The 13,948-nt window shown below is 41.5% G+C and overlaps 2 long non-coding RNA genes across 2 annotated transcripts in view; one reads left to right on the top strand and one right to left on the bottom strand.

Moving 5' to 3' along the window:
• The first annotated feature begins 1,000 nt into the window (after positions 1–1,000).
• The window catches only part of LOC307214369, a 46,561-nt gene continuing 33,613 nt past the window's right edge, over positions 1,001–13,948 (top strand). Inside the window, exons 1-2 of the long non-coding RNA XR_013837993.1 lie at positions 1,001–1,825; positions 7,505–7,641. This is a non-coding gene — a long non-coding RNA (uncharacterized lncRNA). The remainder of the gene's footprint in view (positions 1,826–7,504; positions 7,642–13,948) is intronic.
• LOC307214489 lies at positions 2,740–5,957 on the bottom strand. The gene is made up of 2 exons (XR_013838151.1): positions 5,771–5,957; positions 2,740–3,806 (listed from the first exon to the last, which is right to left on the bottom strand). It is a non-coding gene; the product is annotated as an uncharacterized lncRNA (long non-coding RNA).

Genomic DNA, 13,948 nt, shown 5'->3' with positions numbered 1-13,948 from the left:
GAAATAAATAGCAATCAATAATGCTGCAGTCAAGACCTGCCATCATTGCCTGTTCTCTCTACAGAGTGGGATCATCTGAGAGAAATTACTTCCGATACTCTCAACATTTGCTGCCAAGAAAAGTAGTAGAAAGATGGGATGATAACTTTCACAATATGGTTTATCATTATGTATTTATGTGTAAATATTTTCCTTAACTTTGTTTTTGATGTTTATGCTAGTTGACGAAAACTGAAAAGAGCCCATATGCAGAAGGACTTAAGGAGGGAAATACATGGTAAGTGAATCAAAAGCAGTATTTTATTTTATTTTTGTCTCTCAGTTTTGGAGACATAAAACCTTAACATATTGCTTCTGATGTCAAATATACATGGCTCTTTCTAAAGGGATCATAAGCATATTTAGGGGAGGTTTTTTTGCCAACCAAGAGAAGAGAAATGACATTGACACATGCTGCAGTGAGAAGGAAGTGAATTTCAGATGCTGGAACTCTCAGCATCTTAAAAGGAGTCTGGTTTAAAATGTGATATGTGAAGCTGTTCTCCAAATGCTGATCTTCTGGCAAAATGAGGGAACTTAAAATTGATTTAACATAACCAGAACTGCTGCTCTTAAATCCAACAAGGTGAAATACTGCTGCGTGAAAAACCTTCCCTAGTAGGAGGACACCAGGAGCCTGCTCACACATATAGGAGTCTTGGGGTTGGAGGGTGTGTTCAGTCAATCAATCAAATACCTTTATTGGCATTTAGTGGTACCTCGGGTTAAGTACTTAATTCGTTCCGGAGGTCTGTTCTTAACCTGAAACTGTTCTTAACCTGAAGCACCACTTTAGCTAATGGGGCCTCCTGCTGCTGCCACGCCGCCAGACCATGATTTTGTGTTCTCATCCTGAAGCAAAGTTCTTAACCAGAGGTACTATTTCTGGGTTAGCGGAGTCTGTCACCTGAAGTGTCTGTAACCTGAAGTGTATGTAACCCGAGGTACCACTATATAAAACATTTCAAGTAACTGGAATAATTAAAAAGACAAAGGTGAAGCTATCAAGGGCCATAAGGTCACACTATGGTTGTGTGCATTTGGATATTCTGCTCTGCCATGTCTATTTCCCGAAAGGATAGTTCATTGGGAACCCTTTTGGGTAAAATTGTGGCTAAAAAGGAAGCCACTAAAGCAGTAATATCTTTGTCCCTATCTGCCAGGAGAAACCCCATTTGGCTTCTTCTCGGAGTTTTGGGCCAGATGTCCAACATTTTGCTCAGCATCAGCTGGTGAGGTCTGCTGTCTAAAAGACAATCTAAGATAATGTGGTCCATTGAATCAGGTACTTCTTGATTGCAGGCACACATACGGGCTTGAAATGGAATGTGTGAGAATCTGCCTTTGGTCACTGAGGAGGGGAAAGCATTTAGTCTCGCAAGCATAAAAGCTCTTCGATGGGAAGGGAGTAGTAGATCTTTTAGATATTTGACACAGGTCCCGTGGGATGTTTTGATACCTAAGGCCTCTGGAGAACAAGAGCTCAGAGTATGAGGTAACAAGTGCTGTCTTTTGTGGTCTTAGAGCCACTGCTTGATTTTCATCACGTACTTCGAGGTTCTCGAGGGCAATGGCCAAACTACAGATTTTGTCTTGAATTGCTCTATACCAGGGATGTCCAACAGGTCAATCACGATCTAGTGGGAGATCCCCGGGTCGATCGTTGTGTCCCTTTCCTTAGCGTTGTTAAAATAGAACCCTGCCCCACCCTCCATTGTCACATGATCTGCAGAACGGAAGACGGAGTTTACTCACTGAGGCTGTTTGTTTCTCCAGCAATCCATTGGTGAGTGACTGTTCCCCATTCTCCCTTCAGCTTAGGTTTGAATTCTCAAAAATTGGGGCTTCCCACCTCTCTCAAAAAGCTCAACAACTTAGCCCTGTACCCCTGGCTGTCCTCCTTCCTTAAAAAAGTTCAACAACTTTGACCTGAATCCCCAAAAAGGGGGTAGATCACTGCCAGTTTTCAAATCTGTGAATAGATCACAGTCTCTTGGGAGTTGGCCACCCCTGCTCTATACCATCTAGATAAAATACGGTCTTCAAGCATAGAGGTTAAGAAGGAGTTGGATGTTTTTCTAAAATGGACTTTCAGCCAGGCTTTGATTGTGGAGAGCCATGCTTTGGTTTTCGGTCAGGTGTTGACCGGATTTTAGTGTATTTTTCATCTCTGTTGGAAGCCGCCCAGAGTGGCTGGGGAAACCCAGCCAGATGGGCAGGGTACAAATAATAAATTATTATTATTATTATTATTATTATTATTATTATTATTATTATTCAGCACATAAGGTTAAATAACTTATGCATTTAGGGGCACCAAGGATCTTACGAAGAAATGTCGCTCGAATTTGTTCAACTTCTCTATTAAATGCTTGTATCCAAATTGGAATACCGTGTGTCTGAGTGCACACATTTTAAAACACAAATATCACTGCCGTGCTGATGTCACTCACACATGGCACATGGTGTCACCTCCCTCAATTGTGAGGACCAGGCAATGCACTTGTTGGTGGGAGAGAATTGTTATCTCCTTCCCTTACATATGAAAAGAAAGGAGTCCAGGTTTCAACAAAGGTATCTCTCTTGGTAACCCTTTTTGCTTCTCTTCTAAGTTGAACTGGTCATTCTGAGATAGCCACATTGCAATTTTATTGTTTTTCCTGGCTCATGCCTGTTTTATTTATTTTTTACCAAAAAAAATTATTCAGTTTTACTCTATACATTTAAATTCAAACATTAATCATCATCATCAACATTCAGGATTCCTGAAACCTTGAACTTTCCTCCACCCCTCCATGGTTTCCATTATCAAACTTTTTCCACTGCATCATATATTTTCTCTGCTTTCTTGAAATAATCCCTTTCCTCCTTAGTTTTTAATACATTACAAGCGTTACTCAAATCCCACCCAAGCCTTTAGTTGTTTACGGTGTTCTCTTAAGTAAATTTTCCCCATTCCTTATTAAAGTTTCTATCTTCTTGGTTTCTGATTTTCCCGGTCATTTTTGCCATTTGGGCATAGTCCATCATCTTCATCAGCCATTCGCCTCTGGTCGGGACTTTATCTTCTTTCTGTCTCCGGGCCAGTAGTATTTGTGCTGCTGTCATCGCATACATAAACAATCATTTCTGCTCTTTTAGTATCTCTGCATCTAAAATTCCTAGTAAAAAAAGCTTCTGTTTTTTTCCTCCACAAAAGTTATATAAAACATTTTTTTCAACTCATTGTATATCATTTCCCAGAATGCACATTCAAAATACTTTTGAACCATAACCTTGAGAGGTAGCTCAGCCTGAGATTTCCAAAATCAACAGAATATTTATCGAGAAAAGTTACACGATTCGACATGACAGTGTTTTTGAAGGAAGTCTAGCAGAATTTGGCAACAGTAAGGCTTCCGGTTTCAGCTGCAAATTTCCTATTTTAGAGAAACGTTCTCCATTCTATTGCTAAAACATGATGCTGTTTAAAAGGTCTGGGGGGGGGTGGTAAGAAAATAGATGTCACGATGTTTTCGTGGTTTTGGTTTTTTTAAAAAATGCAACCTCCCACGTTCTTTCACTTTGGTTTAAATCCTTCTTTTTGTCTGTCAAGCCTTTATTTAGTTTCACAGCTCTTGCCTTTCATGTTGTCGCAAACCTTTACTGAAGAAGGTGAGACCCCTTCTTTTTCTTCCCCTCTGAACAACTCTTTCCTGCTGTTTTACATCACAGCTGCTACTTGCTGGTGGTCTCTGCTGCTCTTCCCTATATCTCTGCACCCATAGCTGCAGACAAAGTCAGAAAAGAAAGGAGAAAAATTAATGGCATTCCTTTCAGTAGCAGTTGCAACATTGGGAGAAGTTAGTTTGTAATTAGAGCACTGGAAAGAGAGGATCGACACTGGCTGTTCAGCAATATCTGGAAGAAACACAGACAGAACACAGGAAGAATTGGGGGGAAAGGGCATTCCTGACATTTCACCCAATTCTCAGAATGGCTAGTTGTTCCATGGGTAGCACTTACCCAGTTATGGCTTCCTCTTGGAAGAGAAATCACAGGAAAGCAATAGTGTGGGGGGATAGCGGTGCTGTTTGTAATCCTGGGTTTATTTAGGCACCACTAATAATAATAAATAATATATATTTTTTAATTTATACCCCACTCATCTGGGTGGGTTGGTTGCTTCAGCCACTCTGGGTGGCTTTCAACACTCACAAAAAATAACAATAAAACATCAGACATTAACAGTAACATTCTGATCCTATATAAAACGTCACTTTAAAATAGACAACCTAACTCAAATAAAGCAATATGCAATGATCCATTAGAATCCAATAGTAAACACTAAAATTAAACATCAGCAAGCAATAAACAGTTTACACTTATCAATTATAATAAATAATTACTCATCTGTAATCGATAAAAATAGCAGCAAATCACAATGCATAAAAGACCACAAGTCATACAAAACCATGTAAAAGGATTAAATTGAGAAACAAGGACACATAACTTATAAAATAATTTTTAAAAAACTGTCCCTGAACTCCTCTCTCCCTAGCTACTTCTGCTATTCTCAAAGTCATGGTCTGGGAAAGGCTCCCAGGGCTGGGAGGTGAGGCAAGGCAAGTGGAAAAGACATTGCCTGCATTACCACACCATGCAAGCCCTGATCAGCTGGATAGCTCAGTCAATTTGAGTCTGGTGCTGATAATGCCAAGGTTGCAGGTTCAATCCCTGTATGGGACAATTGCGTATTCCTATATTGCAGGGGGTTGGGCTGGATGATCCCCAGGGTCCCTTCCAACTCTGCAATTCTATGGTTCTGTGATCACCTGCCCCTTCATATATCACTGCCTTGCCGTGGCGAAGGGGCTTGAATAACTCCAAGAAGCTTTGAGCTATGCTGTGCAGGGCCACCCAAGACGGACAGGTCATAGCCGAGAGTTTAGACTAAATGTGATCCACCAGGAGAAGGAACTGGCAATCCACTCCTGTATTTTGCCAAGAAAACTCCATGGACATAAAAAAGGAGGAGCTTTGAGAAGAAAGTGAGAGTTTCCAAGGCATGCTCTGGTTCATGGGGTCACGGAGAGTCGAACACGACTAAGACGACTAAACAACAACAATATGATCAGCTGCAATATGTGGTGCCTTTACCTGCAGATTGCAAATTCTGCAGGCAAAAACAGGTCATCTCACATCACCTGTCAAACCTGGCCCACAGTGGGTGCGGGAGATAAGGATCTGCCCCACTGCCTGGATCCAGTTTCCCTGCCCTGATTTACAAAGCTATAGGTAGGCAACAGTTGGAGGCAAAGAGTTTAATCATTCATCCATACAGCAAAGCCCTTGCCCTACATCAGAACCCTAGTTGCACCCTGAAATATGCTTCCAGCTCCAAATCTGTCTCTGGGGAGTGAATATTCTATCACAGACACCATGTGGGACACTGGGGAGACCAAGGCCCCCCAAAAAAATTCAAGCAGGGAGCCGCCCCCAAATGCAGAGGCTGTGTACGCACACTGCATGATGCACTTACCTTAATCGCACAACACATGCGGCTTGCCTGTCTCACGCACACATGCATGTGATATGTTAGTATGTCATGTGACATGTGTGCATAGTGTCAGCATGTCATGTGATGAGTGTGCATGACATCAGTTGTGGGGACAAAGCAGCACACTTGATCCCTATGCATTCCCAAAACTACATTTGCTTTTACAGACACAGATTAACTCCCTCCTCTTACGTGGGGACTGGGATGAGGATGCATATTCTCCCCATAGCCTCTCCTTGCATTCCAATTATTTCCAAGTTCTTCCAGGCCTTTGACCTGAAATTTCCCTAATGAGGCATGGCTGGTACAGTCTGGCCACTGACCTTTAAAGAACATCCGCCAAGCCTTCTAGTCCATTCCTTTTTTGTCCAATTCCCAAATTCATTCATGGCAATGAAACAGATATCTTAGTCACAGTACATAAGAAGCTGTTGCTTCAGACAGCATCTTTGGGGCAAGAGTACAAGAAAGTGTACTCTTGTACAACCCATCTCCTCCCCAGGCGAAACACAAATATGCTACAAACATACCACACAACATCTGTCACCTGAGCCACTTGTAGCATCAATGACTTCATTTGGTCATCTTGGACAGAGACACCTTTCTTCCAAACATATATAAAAACATAATGAAATTTAAAAACATAATAAAGCACTAAACATTAAACACTTTCCTATACAGGATTGTGTTCAGATGGCTCGGGGGGTCAGATAACTCCATACCCTCCAACATTTCTCCAATGAAAATAGGGACATCCTAAGGAAAAGTTGGACAATCCAGGATTAACTCAGAAACTGGGATGGCTTCTCTAAATCAGGGATGTCCCTGGAAAATAGGGAGACTTGGAGGGTCTGAAATTCTTTGGACCTGCTTTGGTGTCCGGGTCTATTGTGAATTGGAAATTGTCATTATCTCAAAAGCTACATAAACTGCAGAGTGGAACTGGCAGGTTATATCCCATCCCTATTTTCAACCAAGGCAACAAAACCCAACCCAAAACATAACGAAAGAGGAACCATGATTTCAGGACAGGCTCCCTTAGAGCTGTTCTGATAACACAGCATTGGTTGACTTGTTGAAAAACACACGACAGAGTTGCTCGCAAGAGTGTCAAAACATGGAAGTCGCAAACTCAAATAAGGTCATAGCTCCTCTTCTGTTAAAAGAAGAGCAAAAGAAATGCTTGTTTTATTTGTTTGTTTATTATAAGGCATTTTATGCAACCTTTCTCTGATATTCCCAGGGAGCTTTGTTATTTGACATTGCCCCCACCAAAATAATAATAAAATAAACGAATCCTTTGAGAGGCACATTAGGTCAGGTAGCTGTTTATATGCCAGTCGCTTGAGCCAGCACACATGCATGGGGATGACTCCCAGGTAGGATTGAGTGCGGCTGACTACCGCAAAGCAAGAATCAAAATCTGGTTCTCTCAGGCCCCAAGACCATTGCTATTGCCTTAAAGCAGGCATAGGCAACCTCGGCCCTCCAGATGTTTTTGGGACTACAACTCCCATGATCCCTAGCTAACAAGACCAGTGGTCAGGGATGATGGGAATTGTAGTCCCAAAACATCTGGAGGGCCGAGGTTGCCTATGCCTGCCTTAAACCAAGCTGGCTTTCTGTCCTTCCAAATGTGTCCTTTAAATCAGCACTATTTTGCATCATCTGCAGTCAATCATCCGGCATGTAATTCATCCTTTTGGTATTCTAAAAGGTCTACTTTTAGAAAGGATGGTTTCGATCCGAAACTCTTACAGTCAGTCCATTTCTTATAACGTACCTGGTTTTAAACTGGTGTGTGCATAGGGAGTGGGGAGTGGTCTGTTAATCTTGGGTGGTCTCGGTCTCTCTCTCTCTCTCTCTCTCTCTCTCTCTCTCTCTCTCTTTTAAGCCAAGGTTTGATTAAGTGTCTTTTCTCAACAGGTGACTCTTTTTAAATTGTTTTCTTACGACAACCCATTTATTCCATGGCCTTTGTTCAGCAAGACTTGCTTTTCAAAGTTAATGATCATGTGTGACAACATGCTGAGTACAGATGGCAAACGACAAGTTTTAAGAATGTGGGTATTATGTAACCTGTGTGGGAAGGTATACATTTAATTTTGCTAATTAATGCACACGGAATGTATCTGCCTTGCTTTATTTACATGAATATTCCCACTGAGGAAATGATTCCTGACTACTTCAGTGTTTGTTACCTTGTATTAAAGGGTAACATGACAGAGAGAATTGATAATAAATGGCACATTGGATACAGGGTATCTATTAAAACTCAATTATCTTTAAGTTCCTGGGGCTGATTCAATTATTATAAGTGCTGCACTGACACTATCAGAAATCCTAACATAACCAGGCATTATTGGATCAGAAGTGAATTCTTGTTTACCTCAGTATCCGTACTCCCAGGGATCATTTATTTATTAACAAAATGTATATCCCACTTGCTCAACAGAAGGTAAGTTTATAAAGAAGACTCTAAAATATTCTTTTTTTAAAAAAAACCCACACTTTTCTTCCAATACTTTTCAGATTATGTAGAACAGCAATATTTTCTTAGCATAGAAAATATGAAACTGTAAGAAAGGAAAACAAATTATTGATTAATTATGGTAGTTCCATTTATGGATTGCTTCTCTTGCAATATCTCAAAGTGATTCACAACGAAAACAATAAAATGATTAAATCAATTCTATATGTAAAAACAAGTGAAACCATTGCATATATAAAAGCAATTCCATATATGGGGGGGTGGATCTGAAATCCAATACAACTATAGACTATTTAAAAAGAAATACCTAAAAGGCTTGTTCAAAAATGAAGGTCTTCAGCAGGAAGCTGAAAGAGTAGGGTTGACAGACCCTAGTTTGCACAGAATGTTGAAAAATTCAGATGTTTTGGGATTTAATCAGCAACACAATGAATTAAGTGAGGGGTGGCTCCTCATCTCTGGAACCAAAAACTTTGCTAGAAATAGACCTGAAAGTACTGTAATAGTTAACTTGTTAACAGCTGCAAAAATCTGCAGAGCTAAACACTGGAAGAAAAGCAACCCTCAAACAACAGCAGACTGGTTCGATAAAATTTGATCGATTATAATGGTTAAAAAAATCTCCTGCCAACCTAGCAGTTCGAAAGCATGTCAAAGTGCAAGTAGATAAATAGATACCTCTCCAGTGGGAAGGTAAACGGCATTTCCGTGCGCTGCTCTGGATTGCCAGAAGCGGCTTAGTCATGCTGGCCACATGACCCGGAAGCTGTATGCCAGCTCCCTTGGCCAATAAAGCGAGATGAGCGCCACAACCCCAGAGTTAATCACGACTGGACTTAATGGTCAAGGGTCCCTTTACCTTTACTAATGGTTTAAATGCATACTTCAGAAAGGCTTCAGCTGAAGCTGGTTCCATCTTGGAAACACACAGCATAAAGTAGATAGTCGTGCTCCTTTTGCTCATAATCACCATCAAGTATTTAAAGCAGGCATGGAATACTCTCCAATATTTCTCCAACAAAAATAGAGACATTCTATTTAATAATTATCCTCTGCCCATTTGACTGGGTTGCCCCAGCCACTCTGGGTGGCTTCCAATATATATAAAAACCAAACATTAAACTTTTTTTAAAAAAACTTTATATAGGGCTGCCTTCAGATGTCTTCTAAGGGTTGTATAGTTACATATCTCCCTGGCTCGGGGTCTCATATCTCCGTACCCTTCAACATTTCTCTAATGAAAATAGGGACGTCCTAAGGAAAAGTGGGGCATTCCAGGATGAAATCAGAAACCGTGACGGCTTCTGCAAATCTGGGACTGTCCCTGGAAAATAGGGATACTTGGAAGTTCTGATATGGTGGGTTTTTTTCAGATTCCCTTCTGGGCAACCCTGCAGGAGCCACTTGGGGGTGGAGGGCAGAGGCAAAAGTGGATGGATCAATAAATATGAAAGTTACCTTTATACAGTAGGCTAGTGTCTACAAACACTTCTCTCTTTCCTCCATTCCGGCAAGCAAGGATCATTATCAGAGTTTGAGGGCAAATTCCGGCCAAGCAAAAATGCAAGGAAGGTGTAAAGCCAGCCCAGTGAGAGGTGTAGCCTGGGGACAATCTCAAGGGCCAGTTAAAAGAGCTTGGGTGCATGTATTTTGCCCTCAGGACAGAGGTTCCCCTCCCCTGATATAGATGTACAGTGGTACCTTGGGTTACAGACGCTTCAGTTTACAGACGCTTCAGGTTACAGACTCCACTAACCCAGAAATAGTGCCTCGGGTTAAGAACTTTACTTCAGGGTGAGAACAGAAATCGTGCGGCGGCGCAGCAGCAGTGGGAGGCCTCATTAGCTAAAGTGGTACCTCAGATTAAGAACAGTTTCAGGTTAAGAACGGACCTCAGAACAAATTAAGTTCTTAACCCGAGGTACCACTGTATATTGCCTCCAAACATTGCTCTGAATTGTGTTCTTACTGATTTGCTGTTTTGGAAACTGACAGCCATCCTTTGGCAGGCTGAATGTGGACGTAGTTATTTCAAAAAGTTTTAATATTGTTCACATTTTCTGGACCATGTGAGATATTTTTTCAGCAGAAAGGTCTATGCCTTGGGAGGAAGCTCCTTGTTTTGCTAATGTTGACAGAAGGAACAATATTAATTTATAGATCAGACTTAGTATTTCTGAGCTCCTGAGTTCCTATACCTTTATAAATGATCCCCATGGCATGGCAATATTCACATGAGAAATGGACTCCTGTGAGCTCCTTTTTGAGGTTATTCACAAACAACTCCACGTTCTTAGTAGTCTGACAAATAAGCATGAGAAAATAATAAATATGGAAATAAATTTAATCTCTCTCTCTCTCTCTCTCTCTCTCTCTCTGTGTGTGTGTGTGTGTGTGTGTAGATACCTTATGGAGCAGGAAGCAACTAGCCATTAAGGAGGGCTAGATACCATACATTAATAGCAATCAGACCTTCAACTACTTGTTTTATATTTCTGCAGCTGTATGTCTTTTGAGTATAATTTGAACTTCCTGAGATGGTAGGACTTCCTTTTTCTGCTGATGGGGCAAATCAAATGCAAAGGATTTGTGTTCTTGTGTGTTTTGTTTGATTCTTTAAGTCCCTGAAATGTCAACACCACTTAGGACAAATGTCAAGCATTCAGAATTCATGTAGTCCTACAGCTGCATAAAACTATGAGCTGCTGAAGGACCGTAAAATGTGTCACTGGGTGTTGGCTAACAATTTGCAGGTGCATATCGTCCCAGGAAACCTTTCCAATCATGTGAAATTTATAGGCTATGTCTGAAGCCCACAGCGGATTCATCCAAGCAATTAGTGTTCTATGTTTTTATGGGTCTTGTTAAAATTGAGTAGAAAGAAGGAATGACAATCTATTTTGGAAAGTGATTTCTCTGTCTGATCTCTATGGGTTCGGACGCCATATCATCACCCAGTTTGGCATCAGGATTCCTGCAGTAGAGGAGGTCTTTGTCTGCATTTAAATGTTGGACACCATTTTGAATCAAAACGACAGACCAAAACATGACTTCACCCAATTTGGTGTGATGGTTCAAAACTGGACTGATTTGAATGCCTCTAGAGATATTGTCACCCATTCTGCTATTACATCACCCAAACCATAATAAAAGAATGTAAATAGCAATGATGATGATGATGATGATTAATTTACACCCTGCCTATCTGACTGGGTTGCCCCAGCCACTCTGAGCAGCTTTCAACATATATAAAAACATAAGGTAATGGAAAAGGACCCCTGGACGGTTAAGTCAAAGGCGACAATGGCGTTGTGGCACTCATCTCGCTTTCAGGCCGAGGGCGCCGGCGTTTGTCCACAGACAGCTTTCCGGGTCATGTGGCAAGCATGACTAAACAACTTCTGGTGCAATGGAACACTGTGAAAGAAACCAGAGTGCACAGAAACACTGTTTACCTTCCTGCCACAGCGGTACCTATTTATCTACTTCCACTGGTTTGCTTTTGAACTGCTAGGTTGGCAGGAGCTGGGACAGAGCAACAGGAGCTCACCACAGTCACACAGATTTGAACTGCCAACCTTCCTTCCGATCAGCAAGCCCAAGAGGCTCAGTGGTTTAGACCACAACGCCACCCACTCCCTATAAAAACATATGTATAATAAAAGTATATAAAATCATAGTAAACGGTTAAATCTTAAAAAGCTTCCCTATACAGGGCTACCTTCAGATGTTTCCTAAATGTTATATAATTATATATAATTACTCATCTTCTTAACATCTGCTAGGAGGGCATTCCACAGGGTGGGCACTACTATTGAGAAGGCCCTCTGCCTAGTTTCCTGTAGCTTCACTTCTCAGTGAGGGAACCACCAGAAGGCCCTTGGTGCCAGATCTCAGTGTCGGGGCTGAGTGATGGGGGTGAAGACACTCCTTCATGTTTACAGGATCAGTGAATAACAACAACAACAACAACAACAACAACAACAACAACAATAATAATACCTTTAGCAAAGCTCACCATATAAAACCTCATCTGCCCAGCAGAAAAGTGGACAAACCTTGTGGACTAAGGAATTCCATGAGTGTAGCCATAGATAAAGATGTGTCTCTCATCCCAACTAATTGTGTCTCCATTGCAAGCAAAATACAGAAAATTGCATTCTCTCTATGTATATCACCTGTATGAAGCCTCTATGTTTTCCTCTCCAATGTTAACCCCAGCCCCATGGCTGTTTAGGGCCATGACTCACACTCCACCTATGTTGCAGCCCCAAACCAAACTGAGGAAACACTGTTAGTTGCCCCTTGTGCGTCAGAAACTTGCCAGCTCCCATGCTGTGGAATACGCTTCAGGCAGAGTTTCAGCAGACATTCTCATTTATGATTTTCAGGATTCTCTTGAAGACCTTTTTCTGTTGACAGGCTGATGCAGCTGTTTAAACTTCCCTGATTAGCCAGTCATTTTAATGATTATTTTGTCTTGTTTCTATGATGTTTTAGGTTTTATTGTACATTATTTAGAGCCGTTCCCATCTGCTTTTCTCCTCCTAGACTTACTTATCTTTCTTCTTTCTTCAGTCTTCTCCTTTGCATTTTGGCTAGCTGTGCTGCGGAGGGCAGACATGGTCAACTTTTTTGTGTTGCCGGCTGACGGCACTGCCCATCTGGCAGGGCCACTAATTGGCCCATTTAAAGCTGGCATTTTTGCAAGGGATTCTTGCCCCTTGATTCTGCCGGCCGGGGAATTCCCCTAATAACATGGACCCTAGTGGTTGAGGGTGGTGGACGGAGGCAAGTTCCGCAATCAGCACCCACCTGAAAAGGGGTGAGAGGCCATTGCTGTACACAGTCATGATATTTTATATCAGTCGGCAGTATATTAATATTTTGCTTAATAAAGCATGTGGTTTTGTTATAAACTGATAGCCAGTGCGGTGTAGTGGTTAAGAGTGGTAGTCTTGTAATCTGATGAACCGGGTTCGTGTCTCCGCTCCTCCACATGCAGCTGCTGGGTGACCTTGGGCTAGTCACACTTCTTTGAAGTCTCTCAGCCTCACTCACCTCACAGTGTTTGTTGTGGGGGAGGAAGGGAAAAGAGAATCTTAGCCGCTTTGAGACTCCTTAGGGTAGTGATAAAGCAGGATTTCAAATCCAAACTCTTATTATTATTATTCAGCAACAAAGTCAGAAACCCTTATTGCTATGATAGCATCAATTAGCCTAGAAGGAAGGCTAACTGTGTACGTGTGCTGTAAAATCAGTTTGCAAGAAAGAATTCCTCTCCAGCTCCTGGATCATGAGTAAGATTGCCAACTTGCAAAACTGATCCATATCTCTTTTTGGAGCAGAGCAAATCCAGCATGTGTCAGTGGTAGAGCTAGGGTGCTAAGTCCAAGAACTGGACAGATCTGGGGCAGACCCTAGCAGCAGATTTTGGTGATCCAAGGGGCAAAACCAGAGTCTTTTGTTCTGCTTGGTTGGCAAGGCATAGTTTGAGAAGAGACAGAAGTTTGATATTTTTATTTTAGACAGTACTTTTGTGGTCACAAGACAAAGTAAAGGCCTACTTTACTTCCAATAGACACAGTTGTAACACATAATGCCATGATTTCAGCGGCCATGTGGACATTTTGGTTACCCAGTTCTTTGTGTGTGTTGTGATGACTCTGGGACTTATCCCTGTTTGACAGTCATCCTGTTTAATTCATTTGGACCATCTTTCAATTGTAGCCACTTTAAATCAGCAATCTGCCTTCAAATATATCTGTTTGTTGGAGTGTACATTAAGGTTACCAGTTTTTTTTCAATGAATCTGGGAACACTTTTCATCTTCAATGGATTTTGTATGGGGACTGATTTGTAAATCTGGGGACTGTCCC

Source organism: Podarcis cretensis (genome assembly GCF_951804945.1).
Source record: "Podarcis cretensis genome assembly, chromosome: 4".
Lineage (NCBI taxonomy): Eukaryota > Metazoa > Chordata > Lepidosauria > Squamata > Lacertidae > Podarcis > Podarcis cretensis.
Note: the sequence above shows the minus strand (reverse complement) of the source record. Positions and strands in the feature narration are given on the sequence as shown.